Source organism: Oncorhynchus tshawytscha, linkage group LG19, assembly GCF_018296145.1.
Source record: "Oncorhynchus tshawytscha isolate Ot180627B linkage group LG19, Otsh_v2.0, whole genome shotgun sequence".
Taxonomy (NCBI): Eukaryota; Metazoa; Chordata; class Actinopteri; order Salmoniformes; family Salmonidae; genus Oncorhynchus; species Oncorhynchus tshawytscha.
The window spans coordinates 19,587,204-19,604,829 of NC_056447.1; positions in this window are offsets into that span (position 1 = coordinate 19,587,204).

Genomic DNA, 17,626 nt, shown 5'->3' on the forward strand with positions numbered 1-17,626 from the left:
AAAACCAGCCATGTTGCCTAGACCGACGTCTTGCTTTCGGACAGGCTAAACACATTCTTCGCTCGCTTTGAGGATAACACAGTGCCACTGATGCGGCCCGCTACCAAGGACTGTGGGCTCTTCTTCTCCGTGAGCGACGTGAGTAAAACATTTAAAAATGTTAACCCTCGCAAGGCTGCCAGCCCAGACGGCATCCCTAGCTGTGTCCTCGGAGCATGCGCAGACCAGCTGGCTGGTGTGTTTACGAGCATATTGGTGCATTTACGGGCACTCTCCCTATCCTAGTCTGCTGTTCCCTCATGCTTCAAAATGGCCACCATTGTTCCTGTACCTAAGAAGGTGTCACACCCTGATCTGTTTCACCTGTCCTCGTTATTGTCTCCTCCCCCTCCAGGTGTCGCTTATTTTCCCCAGTGTATTTATCACTGTGTTTCCTGTCCCTCTGTGCCAGTTCGTCTTGTATGTTTCCAAGTCAACCAGCGGTTTACCCATTCTCCTGCTTTTTGCATTCTCCTTTTTCTAGTCCTCCCAGTTTTGACCCTTGCCTGTTTCTGGACTTTGTACCCGCCTGCCTGACCATTCTGCCTGCCTTGACCCTGAGCCTGTCTGCCACTCTGTACCTCCAGGACTCTGATCTGGTTTTGACCTTTTTGCCTGTCCACGACCATTCTCTTGCCTACCCCTTTGGATTAATAAACATTGTAAGACTCCAATCATCTGCCTCCTGTGTCTGCATTTGGGCTTGAGAGACTAGTCAAGGATCATATCACTTCTACCTTACCTGCCACCTTAAACCCACTTCAATTTGCATACCACCCCAATCGTTCCACAGACAATGCATTCGCCATCACTCTGCACACTGCCCCATTCCATCTTAACAAGGGGAATACCCATGTAAGGATTCTGTTTATTGACTATAGCTCAGCATTCAACACCATAGTACCCTCCAAGCTCATCATTAAGCTTGAGGCCCTGGGTCTGAACCCCACCCTGTGCAATTTGGACCTGGACTTCCTGACGGGCTACCCCCAGGTGGTGAAGGTAGTAAACCTCACCTCCACTCCTCTGATCCTCAACACTAGGGCCCCACAAGGGTGTGTGCTCAGCCCTCTCTTGTACTCCTTGTTCATTCATGACTGCGTGGCCAAGCATGCCTCCAACTCAATCTTCAAGTCTGCAGATGACACAACAGTAGTAGGCTTGACTACCAATGATGACAAGACAGCCTAGAGGGAGGAGGTGAGGGCTCTCACGTCAACAAAAGAAAGGAGATGATCGTGGACTTTAGGAAACAGCAGAGGGTGCACCCCCCTATCTACAATGATGGGACCACATTGGAGAAGGTGGAAAGCTTCAAGTTCCTTGGCGTACATATCACTGACAAACTGAAATTGACCACCCACACAATGTGTGGAAGAAGGTGCAACAGAGCCTCTTCAACCTCAGGATGCTAAAGAAATTTGGCTTAACACCTAAAACCCTCACAAACTTTTACAGATGCACAATTGAAAGCATCTTGTTGGGCTGTATCACCACCTGGTATGTCAACTGCACCGCCAGCAACCGCAAGGCTCACCAGAGGGTGGTGCGGTCTTCCCAACACATTACTGGAGGCAAACTACCTGCCCTCCTGGAAACCTACAGCACCCGATGTCACAGGGCCAAAAATATCCTCAAGGACATCAACCACCCAAGCCACTGCCTGTTCACCCCTCATCATCCAGAAGGCGAGTTCGGTACAGGTGCATCAAAGCTGAGACCGAGAGACTGAAAAACAGCTTCTATCTCAAGGCCATCAGACTGTTAAACAGCCATCATTAGCACATTAGAGGCTGATGCCTATAGGCATAGACTAGAAATCACTGTCCACTAAGGAATGGAACACTAGTCACTTTAATAATGTTTACATATCTGGCATTAGTCATCTCATATGTATATACTGTATTCTATGCTATTCTACAGTATCTCAATCACTTAATAATGTTTACATATCGTGCATTACTCATCTCTACACTATTCTACTGTATCCTACTCTGTTCCGTATGTATATAGTCTTAATGAATTCCTACTTAGATTTGTATGTATTGGGTATATCACGTCTATGTGACTAATAATATAACATTTGATTTGCTTTGATTTGAAGTCCTCTTGGGTATGACACTACAAGCTTGACACACCTGTATTTGTGGAGTTTCTCAAGCTCTGTCAGGTTGGATGGAGAGCGTCGCTGCACAGCTATTTTGAGGTCTCTCCAGAGATGTTCGATCAGGTTCAAGTCTGGGCTCTGGTTGGGCCACTCAAGGACATTCAGAGACTTGTCCCAATGCCACTCCTGCATTGTCTTGGCTGTGTGCTTAGGGTCATTGTCTTTTTGGAAGGTGAATCTTCGCCCCAGTCTGAGGTCCTGAGTGCTCCGGAGCAGCATCAAGGATCTCGCTGTACTTTTCTACATTCATCTTTCCCTCGATCATGACTAGTCTATCAGTCCCTGCCACTGAAAAACATCCCCACAGCATGATGCTGCCACCACCATGCATCACCGTAGGGATGGTGCCATGTTTCCTCCAGATGTGACACTTGGCAAAGAGTTCAATCTTGGTTTCATCAGACCAGAGAATCTTGTTTCTCATGGTCTGAGAGTCCTTTAGCTGCCTTTTGGCAAACTCCAAGCGGGCTGTCATTTGCCTTTTACTGAGGAGTGGCTTCCGTCTGACCACTCTACCATAAAGGTCTGATTCCTGGAGTACTGCAGAGATTGTTGTCCTTCTGGAAGGTTCTCCCATCACAGAGGAACTATGGAGGTCTGAGTGACCATCGGGTTCTCGGTCACCTCCTTGACCAAGGCCCTTATCTCCCAATTGCTTAGTTTGGCTGGGCGGCCAACTCTAGGAAGAGTCTTGGTGGTTCCAAACTTCTTCCTTTTAAGAATGATGGAGGCCACTGTATTCTTGGGGACATTCAATGCTGCTGCCATTTTTGGTACCCTTCCCCGAATCTGTGCCTCGACACAATCCTGTCTCGGAGCACTGCAGACAATTCCTTTGACCTCATGACTTGGTTTTTACTCTGACATGCACTGTTAACTTTGGGACCTTATATGGACAGGTAGGTGCCTTTCCAAAACATGTCCAATCTATTTAATTTACCAAAGGTGGACTCCAATCAAGTTGTAGAAACATCTCAAGGATGATCAATGGAAGCAGGATGCACCTGAGGTCAATTTCGAGTTTCATAGCAAAGAGTCTGAATACTCATGTAAATAAGTTGTTTCTTTTTTTGTACTTCAAAAAAACCTGTTATTGCTTTTTTCATTGTGGGGTATTGTGTGTAGATTGATAAGAAAAATACATATTTAATCCATGTAATGTAACAAAATGTGGAAAAAGTGACAGGGTCTGAATACTTTCCTAATGCACTGAACACAAACAACCTTTTTACATTACATAGGTGTCCCACAGGGCAAAAGTGGGGCCATAAAAAGGTGTATTTATTCTAAAATTTAACCAACAGCAGCAGGACAATGGATATATATTCTTAAGAGGTTATGTAATGTGATGATAAGAGAGCAATTGAGACTGAAGTGGTGTGGAAGTGTCAACAGTAGGGCTGCAGGAAGTTCATGGGGAGCTACAGTATGCCGGTCAGAAACGTATGCTGTTTGTAGAGAGCCACTGCACTCAGTCTTGGTTGGAACATGGAGAGAGAGAGAGTGACTTGTATAGACTAACTCGTCTTCCAACTGTTTAGACTCTACTTGAAAAGTAAAAAAGGATAAAGTATCACGTTTCAATCAAATCTAATATCTGAAGGTTTTCAGGCCATCCATTCTGCTCCATGATTAATACCTTTAAAAGCCTCAAATTAAATGTCCACTCTTGTTGCACAAGAAACATTTTGTTTTCTGTTTTACAGACTGAATAGAACCCATATTATTCATATTATGTTATAGGGTCAAGAGATAATTTCAGCTAACGTAAGTCAGTTCACATAAGTCAACAGACAATGTCCTCCCGTCTTGTTTGAAGAACTCTGCTGAATAATGGGAAGTGAACCACAACTGTTTCTGACACAGCGCCGAGAAAGGTCGAGGGTCGAGGCCTGAAGCGACCTGCGTTTGAAACTCTCACTTCTGTGTAACAACACCATGGCTGGTTCTAGAGGCAAGCTTGTCTTACTCCAGGCTCAGAGGTCACTTCAATGAACTCTCAACTCACACTCTTTTCTTTGGCCAACCACTCGCCGCTTCAGGAGACTCTGTTTTCTTTGACAGACCGCTCTTCCTATATGTTACCTCAGTCTGGTCTGTCAAGAGTTAACCAGCAGAAAGGAACTGGATCTCTGTTGCAGCTGCCAGACTCATGAACAGGGTGCAGATAAAACATACATTCTCCCCTGCCTGTCCGGTGCAGGGGGGCTGTCTTCCATTCCAGTCCCAAAACCGAGGGGAAAGAATCTCTTGATTCAGCAGCTGAACAAAAACACACTACAGTACCTCCGCAGTCCACCTCTTCCCCCACCAGAAAGGGGGTCTGGGGGTGAGTGTTGTTCCCCGTGCTGGTCTCCTGGTGATTTATTTCCCCTCTCTGCAGAGACAAAGGCAGCTTGGAGCCCAGATCCCAGGAGGTGAAAGGCTACTCCATGAGCATACAGAGAGGTATGCAGCCTTGCAACCCCACCACAAGGCCCCCTCATATATCATATATGCGTCACCTCAAAATTAGGTCAATAAAAGGGAGTTTAAGGAGTTCAGGGGGGAGTGACACTGTTAGACTGGGGAACTGTGCCAGAGGTGGCATAGGAGGATGGGTCCACAGAAGCAGCAGAATGGGTCATGGCCCGGTTTGGCTTGGTTAGGCCTGGTTCGGCTCAGTCCAGGCCGTGTAGTGTGATGTGGAAGAGAGGAGCTGAGTTCAAAGCACCCCCATCGAGGAGGGTGGAATGTACCGACAGCTCTCTCATGTCTGGAGGTCCACAGGATCAGATGCCTTGCAAGAGAGGAATTAAAACAAAAACGGAGGGAGTGAAAGAGAGCAGAAAATTGAATCGACATGGTGAGGGAGAGTGCAGCATACACACGAGCACCCACACGAACATGCATACACGCACACATACACACGCATTCCTCTTTAATGAAATCAAGCAGGAGCGATCATCTCAGACCAAGAAAGCCGTCAATCTGTGCGTGTGACACACGGGGCCTGCTTCTATTAAATGAACCTGTCCCCCATTGCCACAAAAAAAGCTTTCAAAGTACATTTTCTGCAATTCTATGCCTTTTGCCATGGGGCGGAGAGAGAAAAAATGAGCAATTTTACACATTTTGCCTGGGGTGGAGACAATAATTTTCAGTTTTGAAGTTAATTAAATTCTACACATTTCATTTTGCCATGATTTATGGTATCACTTAGGGAAAAACCACATGAATTCACTGTGATCACATGAGATTATGTGAAATCATGTGAAAATGTGTTTTTGGAAGACTTTAGACATTAGATATTGAGGGGATTCCTGGCATGGGTTGCCCCGGTGGAAGGAGTTCGCACCGGGTGAAAAGTGGATTGCATTAGTTTTGTAACTGGGCTGCATACCGGCGTGAGCCAGGTGCCCCGTTCAAAGCCCACGGCAAAGTTGGCTCAAAACAAAAAGTGACATACTCAGCACGTGGAGTAATGAGTAGGATTCTGTGTTTTCACATGCAAAAGTAATTGCTTTTGATAAAAGCCCTTTATCTTCTTATGGCTGGGGCCAGTATTGAGTAGCTTGGATGAATAAGGTGCCCAGAGTAAACTGCCTGCTACTCAGGCCCAGTTGCTAATATATGCACATATTATGCATGCACATAGTAGATTTGGATAGGAAACACTCTGAAGTTTCTAAAACTGTTTGAATTATGTCTGTGAGTATAACATAACTCATATGGCAGGCAAAAACCTGAGAAAAAAACCAACCAGGAAGTGTAAAATCTGAGGTTTGTAGTTTTTCAACTCTTTGCCTATCGAATATACAGTGTCTATGGGGTGAAATTGCACTTCCTAAGGCTTCCACTAGATGTCAACAGTCTTTAGAACCTTGTTTGATGCTTCTACTGTGAAAGAGGGGGGGATGGGAGCTGAATGAGTCGGTGGTCTGGCAGAGTGCCACGAGCTGGTCACCGCGTTCACGTGAGAATTAGCTTGCATTCCATTGAATTTCTGAAGACAAGGGAATTCTCCGGTCGGAACATTATTGAAGATTTATGTTAAAAACATCTTAAAGATTGACTCTATACTTCATTTGACATGTTTCTACAGACTGTAATGGAGCGTTTTGACTTTTCCTCTGGCCTGCACATCATGAATTTGGATTACTGGGATAAACTTGTGAACAAAAAGGAGGTATTTGGACATAAATGATGGACTTTATCGAACAAATCAAACATTTATTGTGGAACTGGGATTCCTGGGAGTGCATTCTGATGAAGATCATCAAAGGTAAGTTAATATTTATAATGTTATTTCTGACTTCTGTTGACTCCACAACATGGCGGATATCTGCATGGCTTGATTTGTTGTCTGAGCGCTGTACTCAGATTATTGCATGGTGTGCTTTTTCGGTAAAGCTTTTTTGAAATCTGAAACAGTGGTTGCATTAAGGAGAAGTGTATCTATAATTCCATGCATAATAGTTGTATCTTTTATCAATGTTTATTATGAGTATTTCTGTAAATTGATGTGGCTCTGCAAAATCACCGGATGTTATGGAACTATTAAACATAACGCGCCAATGTAAACTCAGATTTTTGTATATGAACTTTATCGAACAAAACATACATGTATTGTGTAACATGAATTCCTATGAGTGTCATCTAATGAAGATCATCAAAGGTTAGTGATTAATTTTACCTCTATTTCTGCTTTTTGTGACTCCTCTCTTTGGCTGGAAAAATGGCTGTGTTTTTCTGTGACTAGGTGCAGACCTAACATAATCGTTTGGTGTGCTTTCATCGTAAAGCCTTTTTGAAATCGGGCACTGTGGTGGGATTAACAACAAGTTTTTCTTTAAAATGGTGTAAAATACTTCTATGTTTGAGGAATTTTAACTCTGAGATTTCGGTTGTTATGAATTTGGCACCCTGCACTTTCACTGGCTGTTGTCATATCGACCCCGTTAGCGGGATTCAAGCCATAAGAAGTTATCTACCTTCCCAATGAAAACTAAATTCGAACATATATTCTGGAAAAGCAATGGTGAATGTTTCTGGACGATGCACCATGCTGCCTTGTTTACAACATGACAGAGGTGCAGATTACTGTTCAATTTGAGAAGGGTGATCCTCCCTCACCGCTTTTGCCCGTTTACATCACTGGCCATAGACTGCTGCAGCGTGGCTCAGGCTGATAGAACTTATCACATGTTGCTTTATGTGTTGTCACACATTATTACATTAACTTCACATAAGATAACATGTGAGCACCATGTTCGGATTTTTGTCAAATGTTTTCAAGACATTTGTTTTACCAGTCGTCAGGACCCCCACGTGATGGTCCCAGATGGTCCAAAACCATTAGAAGTATAGTAATGGTGTGGTGTTTTAATATCGTAATACCGTGAACCATGAGATTGTGAGTTTCAATCCCAGGTGAGGACAAATTGAATAATATTTACTGTATACATAAACATACTGTACGGACAGACGCTGGGAGACGAGAAGCATGTACAGGGAGTGAACATTTAATGAATAACGGACATGAAACAAAACAAGGACAGCGTCTGGACAGGGGGAACAAAATTACATTAATGCTGAAGCAGGGATCAAACTGAGGAACAGACAGATATACTGTAGGAGGGACAATCAACCAAGTAATGGAGTCCAGGTGAGTCCAAAGATGCACTGATGTGCGTAATGATGGTGACAAGTGTGCGTAATGATGGGCAGCCTGTCGCCCTCGAGCGCCAAAGAGGGGGAGCGGGAGCAGGCGTGACACATACACAATGTAGACTAACTTACCAGTCCAAAAAATGTTAGCTGACATGACTGTACGTGACTGTCAGTGACTAACATAACAAGAGCAAAACTTTGAAATTCCACCTTGTGTATTCTACTATTCTAATGCTCAACAGTATTTTCTTATTTTAAAACAATGGTCAGTGGCCCCCTAGTGGCACCTATGTCGCTTAGGCGTGAGGAGACCACCTCCCACAGGGCTCTGTTCATAAACACACATACTGTACATTCAATTAGATAATTCTCCAGCCATATGGCATCATTGGACTCAGAAATATCCAGTATCATCCGCGTTATGCAACCCAGTCGAAGAAGTTCACCTCAGAGTAACTCGCACTGTGGGAGAGATCTGGTACTGGGAGTACACCTTGGAATATGTTATTGTATCCTCATTACAGGGTTAGGAAGTACACCTAGTTACATTGTATCCTCATTACAGGGTTAGGAAGTACACCTAGTTAAATTGTATCCTCATTACAGGGTTAGGGAGTGCACCTAGTTGTAATGTATCCTCATTACAGGGTTAGGGAGTGCACCTAGTTGTAATATATCCTCATTACAGGGTTAGGGAGTGCACCTAGTTGTAATGTATCCTCATTACAGGGTTAGGAAGTACACCTAGTTACATTGTATCCTCATTACAGGGTTAGGAAGTACACCTAGTTACATTGTATCCTCCTTACAGGGTTAGGAAGTATACCTAGTTACATTGTATCCTCATTACAGGGTTAGGAAGTACACCTAGTTACATTGTATCCTCATTACAGGGTAAGCTCCAAGGTCAGACATCACACAGTCAACAACATCCCTATTGTCAAGCAGTGAGGTGGCTGAGATAGAGGTATCGTGTTATAGGAATGCTTAAGATCAGCAAAGACTCTTTGGGGAGTTCTTCAGACTCAAGATCAAGTGGGGAAAGGGTGTGTGTGGGACTGGAGAGGTCTAGGGGTCTCCCACCTACCAGGTTTCCCCACGGTCAAGTCCACAGGACATGGTCAGAGGTTAGGGGTCAGGTTGGGTCCGGGGACCAGGATCCATCCCAGTGTCTGTGCTCTGCTCTGCGTTTGGCTGAGCTCCTTCTCCCTGGGCCTCAGGAAACGGCAGAAGAGGGAGTTCTGTTTTCGGTCTGAAATGAGCTCTTCCTGAGCTGCAGTGGGTTTATTGTTATAGGGAAAGGGAAGAAGGTTGATGCCTATAGGTAGCTGGGGAGGGCGGTGTGCGGCCGAAAGGTCTGGAATGCATTACACGTCCATCTCCCAGTCGAAAATACCTCACCTCATAACATCTCACTCCCCATGTGGCCCGGCAGCTAAACCAGCCTCATGTTTCAAGCATTGCACGCTAACAGACACAGTCCCTCACAGTGCCCAAGGCAGTGCCCAATTTGGCTCTGCTCAACTCTGTGGTGGTATATTTAAACAATAAGGCCCGAGGGGGCCGTGGTACTGTATATGGCCAATATACCATCTTTGCACGATGCAACGTGGAGCGCCTGGAAACAGCTATTAGCCCTGGCATATTGGCCATATTCCAAAAAACCTTGAGGTGCCTTATTGCTGTTATAAACTGGCTACCAAAGTAATTAGAAGAGTACAAATAAATGTTTTGTCATACCTGTGGTATAGGGTCTGATATACCATGGTTTCAACCAATCAGCATTCCTGCTAGATCCACCCGGTTTATAATATACTGTACATTTTTGAGACTGTTCCATTGGTTCCATTGCACCAGGCTAGCTCAATCAAGTACAGGTCAAGTATTTGAAAGAAAACCAATTCCATTTGAACTCTAGTATGTCAATATGGTCTGTGGTGGTGCTGATGCTCCCCAGGCCAGGCTGGTTGTGTGTGTCAGTAATTCTGAAAGGAGAGCTGGAGGAGAGGATCAGCCAGGTCCACTGTCTGATATATGCAGCTATATAGGAGAATGAAAAGTGAGGAGGAGGAGGAGATGGAGGAGGTTGAGGAGGAGGAGATGGAGGAGAAGAAGGAGGAGGAGAAGGAGGAGGAGGGCCTTTAGAAATCAGATTCAGACAGCCATTTCCTCCACCATCCATCCAGCACTGTCTACCCGCAGCCCGCCTCTCTTTGCCCTCGATGCCCTGGCCCTGACCTGCTGCAGCTCTATGCTCTGGAGTGGCTGGTGCCAACGTGTACTGGAGTCTTTGATGTGGGTCATTGACCGCTTGGCTCGCATGAGCCGTAGTCGCCTGCTGCCTTTGATCGTTGGCCGCCTGGACCTTCTTCATGTAATTGATGGAGGGAAGTCTCCTGTGGTAGCTTAGCACTCCACCCTCCACCCCCTTTCACTGACTCACAGATGGCCAGCCAGCCCCCCACAGTTTCCCGTTTAACTCTCACACCTGGGTATGGGGCGGCTCTGTCCTCTGACAGGTAAATCAGTGCTTTGATCGCCTCGTATGGACAGCTAGCACTAAATACACTCGCTTCGCCTGTATGAAGTTCAGTCTACTGTACTGTAGCCCACATATCCTCCATGTCTGTCTGTCGCCACCAGCCCATGCTGCCTGGACGAACCTAACAATGCTGCTGGCGATGAAATGGACCACTTCCCCATTATACAGGCAGCTATCGGGGAATGGGGGTGGGATGGGGTGGTGTGTGTGTGTGTGTGTGTGTGTGTGCATGCACGTGTCGTGTCTGTGTGTGTATCTGCGTGTGTGTTTGTGTGGGTCTGCTTGTGTGTCTGTCTGATGTGTCAGTGTGCCTGTGTGTGTTACCAGGAGCACACTCTATTTGCCCCCTGCCTGCCAGACAAGCTGTGTTTACATGTGGGGGACATGAAAACATACATGTGCATTGACAAGTGGGACTTTCATGTTGTGATGTGTTAATGACATAATCAAGCCATTCGGGCTACAAAGGGAGGGGACACATGCAGGGCTCACTAAGCTGCCTGCCTGCCTGCCAAAGGACAATGGGAAAACACACGGGCACGTATAGGGATAGGAGTGAATCATACACACACACAGAGTTCACATGCTGACACATTCTCCAGCCATCGAGTCAGGTCTTTACTGAGTTGGGAGAGGTCAGGTGCACACCTGTGTTATGGCCCACTAGACTTTGCAGTCACCTTCTCATTGGTCACCCCTACCATTGCCTCTGTTGAGTGAGACAACATAGGAGATTAGATACACAGTGGGGAAGTACAAAGGTCTTGTAGGCTACAGTCAGTAGGTGGGAGGCGAAAGGCTTTTGCGTGCAAAGCTTCCATTCATCATTGTCAATAGCTTTGCGTTTTCCGGCCATAGAAGCCTGCTTTAGTTCTTCCTCTGAAAATGCTTTTGGGATGAACTGGCTCCTGTAAAAGGGGTCTTTCCACTGTGCCACTCAGCCATAGAGCCATAAAGCGGGTCAGTGCAGCTCAGAGTTAATCACCGAAATGTAGCTGGAGTGTGACCGGTGTTGGTGTTAACCCAGCTCTAATGGACTCTGTCACCACCACGAATACATGACAACAACGGTGTTGGTGTTAACCCAGCTCTAATGGACTCTGTCACCACCACGAATACATGACAACAACGGTGTTGGTGTTAACCCAGCTCTAATGGACTCTGTCACCACCACGAATACATGACAACAACAGTGTTGGTGTTAACCCAGCTCTAATGGACTCTGTCACCACCACGAATACATGACAACAACGGTGTTGGTGTTAACCCAGCTCTAATGGACTCTGTCACCACCACGAATACATGACAACAACGGTGTTGGTGTTAACCCAGCTCTAATGGACTCTGTCACCACCACGAATACATGACAACAACGGTGTTGGTGTTAACCCAGCTCTAATGGACTCTGTCACCACCACGAATACATGACAACAACGGTGTTGGTGTTAACCCAGCTCTAATGGACTCTGTCACCACCACGAATACATGACAACAACGGTGTTGGTGTTAACCCAGCTCTAATGGACTCTGTCACCACCACGAATACATGACAACAACGGTGTTGGTGTTAACCCAGCTCTAATGGACTCTGTCACCACCACGAATACATGACAACAACGGTGTTGGTGTTAACCCAGCTCTAATGGACTCTGTCACCACCACGAATACATGACAACAACGGTGTTGGTGTTAACCCAGCTCTAATGGACTCTGTCACCACCACGAATACATGACAACAACGGTGTTGGTGTTAACCCAGCTCTAATGGACTCTGTCACCACCACGAATACATGACAACAACGGTGTTGGTGTTAACCCAGCTCTAATGGACTCTGTCACCACCACGAATACATGACAACAACGGTGTTGGTGTTAACCCAGCTCTAATGGACTCTGTCACCACCACGAATACATGACAACAACGGTGTTGGTGTTAACCCAGCTCTAATGGACTCTGTCACCACCACGAATACATGACAACAACGGTGTTGGTGTTAACCCAGCTCTAATGGACTCTGTCACCACCACGAATACATGACAACAACGGTGTTGGTGTTAACCCAGCTCTAATGGACTCTGTCACCACCACGAATACATGACAACAACGGTGTTGGTGTTAACCCAGCTCTAATGGACTCTGTCACCACCACGAATACATGACAACAACGGTGTTGGTGTTAACCCAGCTCTAATGGACTCTGTCACCACCACGAATACATGACAACAACGGTGTTGGTGTTAATCCAGCTCTAACGGACTCTGTCACCACCACGAATACATGACGACAACGGTGTTGTTGTCCACACATTGAGATGAGGCTGAGGTTTACATCCACCTCCTTCTGAGATGAGCTCAGTTGTTTTACTTTGATAATAATGACAACAAAAACACGCTCTTGGATGGGTACTGTAATTACCAGACAGTCTCTTCTCCTTAAAACCTCCTCACATTCTCTCTCTAGTAACGAGGACTTGATGTTTTAACGAGCCTTCAAACAAACAAAGAGCATGAGAGTGTTTGAGAGAGTGTGTTTGTGTTTGGGTGTGCAGATGCAATAGCACTCAGCACTCATCCAGTGCTCTCTCAGGTCATATAAACACATCAACTTGGTCTAAGGGCCAAACAGTCAGGCTCTGGAACTCTGACTCACTTCTGAACGAGACGTTGCCATTGGTCATTACCTCTATCAAGGGCATCGGTGCACCACGTTTATAGGTCCACCTAGAGGTGTGTGTGTGTGTGTGTGTGTGTGTGTGTGTGTGTGTGTGTGTGTGTGTGTGTGTGTGTGTGTGTGTGTGTGTGTGTGTGTGCGTGTGCGTGTGGGGGATCTGCGTGTGTGTGTTGCTGTATCAGAGACAGATGAGGAGTATTTATTGGATAACTGAGAAGTACCTTACTTTCTGCTCAGGTGGAACGTGTGCGGCCTTGAGAATGATGTAGCGGCTAGAGTACTGATGCAGGAGAAAAATGCTGGAGTCAAATTCAATTACCTTAAGTGGACCAGACTGAAAATTAGTGGGTCTGTTTCAAATTGGGCCCATTTTTTGGCTCACAAAAACACCCATTTAACTGAACTAAACTTAATATGAGCACAATCTAAATGCCACCATGATTAAGATATTTACAGACAAAAGGGCTATCAACAACCATGTCTATAACTCAACACAGTGTTGGAGGGAGGTCACAGCATATGGCAAATTATCACCAACTGTCAATGCCCCACATTTTTAAGGTTGATAGTTTTTATGGTAGTTAGCCTATACGGTAGTTCCATGTACTGTAGGAGATCCTTCCAACTCCATTGGACAAAGGCTTTGGTATCCCCTCTGAACTCCTTAGTGTCATCGTTCCTGAATATTCAGAAACGTCTGAACTTCCTTTGTTCTGTCCTCCACCAATAGCCATCCATCTGCAACACATCGGCCAATGACAGCCATGGGAAGTACATTACTATGCACCAGTCCATAGTAATATCCTCTCAATCAGTATAATGATTCACTTCACAACGGCACTGTCTGTCTGCCAGCCAAATGATACCCACATGAAAAACGCTCTCTGTCTCATATAAGAGCGTTTTCTAATTCCCACATCTGCAAACAGGCTTCTTCAGAAAGAGAGAGAGACAGTCCAGCCTTGTCTGATCCGATGCCGGTGAAGATCTACCTTTGTGGCGAAGAGCGGGAGAGAGCACGTCTAAATGACATAATGAAATCAAGGGTTGGGTGTGTTTGAGTGACCTAGTTGGAAACAGAGCAGTAAAGCAGGGCCGGCCTGAGACTCATTATACACAGACAGGTCCAAATTAATGGGCCATTTCTCGAATATGGAGCAGCGACGGGGGCCTCGGACAGTGACCTCCCTCTGGAGGTTTGAGGAAAAGAAATCCCCAGTCAAACCACTGGAAGAAGACAAATGGATCCTGTCTGCATGGCCCAGGCGCTCCGACTAACATGTGAGACAGAGTGGTCAAGTATGTTGCATGTTTAGTGTGTGTTCGCTCGATGTGTGTGCGTGCGCGTGCACTATTGTGATATGTAGATGTGTGTACGGTTGTAGCCATATGTCTGTTTTCTCCATTTGCTCATTTCATATTCCTTACTGCCTGTCTTTTGTTGTGTTGTTTGCTTCTGTCAGTCAAAGCCTCTGGAGAAAAGCTTTTGGGGGGGGCAGTCTCTGGATCCAATGTCATGCACTGACAAATCCCCACCTGACCGCGACAGACTCAACAGACGACCAAGTTCATCAAGGGAAAAAAAAGGACAAAACTTTAACAGAAGCGATAAGATTCATCACAACCCAAACGTATGCTAACTTCACTAAACACTGAATGATCAAATGTTTCCGAGCACATGTCACTTTTTTTCCCCATGAAGCTCCCCTGCAGATAGGAGGAAACCTGTAAAACAAGCAGTGCATTCCTTTCGTCAGACACGTTTTCTCTCAGAGAGGTTTTTATCGTTTGGAGCAGTAGTTCTGGGTCCTGGTCTGGAACGGAGGTGGCAGACAGGCAGGAGGAACTGTGGGGTGATGGAGAGGGCCACCTGAACAAACCTGCGTGCTTCTAAAGATGAAGATTTATTGATCTTTCCCCCAGGCTGGGGCCCATCTCTGGGGCCGCTCAGTCAGGGGAACGAGGGTTCCCTCTCTCTTGTTTTCTCTCATGTCCTCCCCCTCTCTCTCTCGCTTTCTTCCTCTCTCTCGCTTTCTTTCTCTCTGTCTCTCTCCCTCTCTCTCTCTCTCTCTTGCTCTCTCTCACGCTCTCTCTCATGTTCTCTGTCTGTCTGTCTGTCTGTCTGTCTGTCTGTCTGTCTGTCTGTCTGTCTGTCTGTCTGTCTGTCTGTCTGTCTGTCTGTCTGTCTGTCTGTCTGTCTGTCTGTCTGTCTGTCTGTCTGTCTGTCTGTCTGTCTGTCTGTCTCTCTCTCTCTCTCTCTCTCTCTCACCCCCCCCCCCACACACACACACACACAGCTTTTGGTCCAGACGGGTAGGTAGGTGGGTGTCTGCTGTGGCGCTGTCTGGCCCACTTCTTCTGTCTCCTCTTACTCACTGACTGACTGAGTCGCTGCAGCATCACTGACCTCCGCTACTCGTAGTTACATACAGTGTACATGTCACCCACGTGTTACAGACCAGACGGACTGGCGGTCAGTTAACCGTACATGATTAGTTGATTACTCTGTACTGTGTAGTGTGCTTTGTGCACCCAAACTAAAATAGACCTGCACACTCCAACATACCCACTTCATTCAAAAGAACAGTATGCTAACAGTTCTCAACTATCGCTGGGTCGTTAAAGAGGATTTCTCCACCCTAGCAACAGTGAAATCTTGGCAGAGGCAACCATCGCCCCAAGTAAAAGTAAAATCACTGACTACAGACATTCAGTAAATGTGTAAAGAATTCCCTTGACTGTGGTAAATTCAGTTACACACCTCTTGAGATGCAAGGTAGTAAAATCAAATGAAGTGTGCGGCAAATTTGTCCTGCTTTGCTGCAGATATTGCACTAATTAATCCAGGCCTTGCACGCTTTTCTGCCATGGAATTCCACTCTACTAGCCAAGTCCATGGGGGAATTAAAGAACTCATTCTCATTCATTTACCAGATTTCTAAGTCTTGGAGCAGCATTTTGCTGTGAAAAAGTTTTTGATATAAAATGGTCTCATCTCAGAGATTCAAATATCTGTTCTAATGTTTTTTCTAAGGTAAGTAAAAAAAAAAAAAGAATAATTCTCAAGGCTACAAGAATGCATATTTGGATTGGCAAAATCAACAAGACGACGATTAAACCGTGAAACAAAATAAAACTCCATCTACACCTAAACTCAAAACATGCATTCAGTCTCGCAGAATCACGTGAATAGAATGTTGTTTTTATCGTCCCCTGGAGACCTGGCTATTGCTTGGGATTGAATAGAGTCTCCAGCCAGATAGTTTCTTTCTGCTGGTCATTACAGTACATGTAGTTACCAACGAGGAGAGGCTGGCTGGCCCCTGTGATGGATGTGATCTAATCGCCATGCGGCTTCTCTGGACGTGTGAGGGGGAAATGCCGGCTAAATGCAGTCACCGCCATCTAATGAGGTGGTTTAGCTAGCGGCCGTGGCTTCCCTCTTCCTTCTACCCAGCCTGTAATTCAGCCACCAGCCACCCTACCTTTCAGGGCCTGCTTGCGTCACAAGTGCGTCCGTCCATATTTTCGATATCTGTGAAACATTTTGAAATGCTGTGCTGTACTAAAGGTTGAACCCGAAGGGCTGCCTGTCACTCAAAGCTGCATGAGTGGTTTTGTTAATGGATGAAATGGGAAATTACTTTTAGATGGCAGCTGAACTGTGTATCCTGTATCCACGGGGTCTCATACACACACACACTCGCACACACACATCCCCCCAACACACACGTAGGCCTCTCTTGGTCTCTGTGTGTCCTCGTCGCATTGCTGCTCTTGGCAGTACTCTGTAGGTTTTCTCCTAATGGTTCAACAGCATGCTCATGCCATGCTGCCTAATGACAGACTTGGGTAATCCCACTGAAGTGGCAGTTTTCAGCGTCAGCGGGCAGAGTGAAGGCACTGCTCCTCCTTATGCTCAGAGGTGATGTGAGGACAACGTCTACACACTGCACGCTGGCATGTACATTTACACACAGGCACACATCATAGGCAGGCATGCAGGTACGTACGCAGGCACACAAACACACACGCACTCACACACGCACACACATGCACACACGCACACGCACTCACACACGCACACACATGCACACACACACGCACACACGCACATGCACACGCACACGCACGCACACACACACACACTCCTACACAGCTCAGTGATACTGCACATAAAGGACTGGAGGATTGTTGGCTTGAGTTATCTCACAACAGTTCCTTGAAAGATCAAAAAGATCAAAAAAGATGAAGCTGAGCACTTTTTTGGTCTCACGAGGGTTTCACATGGCTGTCACTTCCCGTTTGAAAGCACGACCATGTTTTCGCTAGCATTGGCCCCATTCAAGTCAATCGGAGATGTACATTCTGGGCACCCATCCTTGTTGCTACTGACATTATATAGTGGCATTATATAAGTGGCCGTGAATGAACCGTGTCTGTCTGGTAGTGGTACAAAACAACCTACAACTCTGGCTATCTCTCTGTGTCTGATAGGGAAGGATGTTTGACTACATGGAATGGGTCTCACGCTCCTGAGACAGAGCTCCTGACA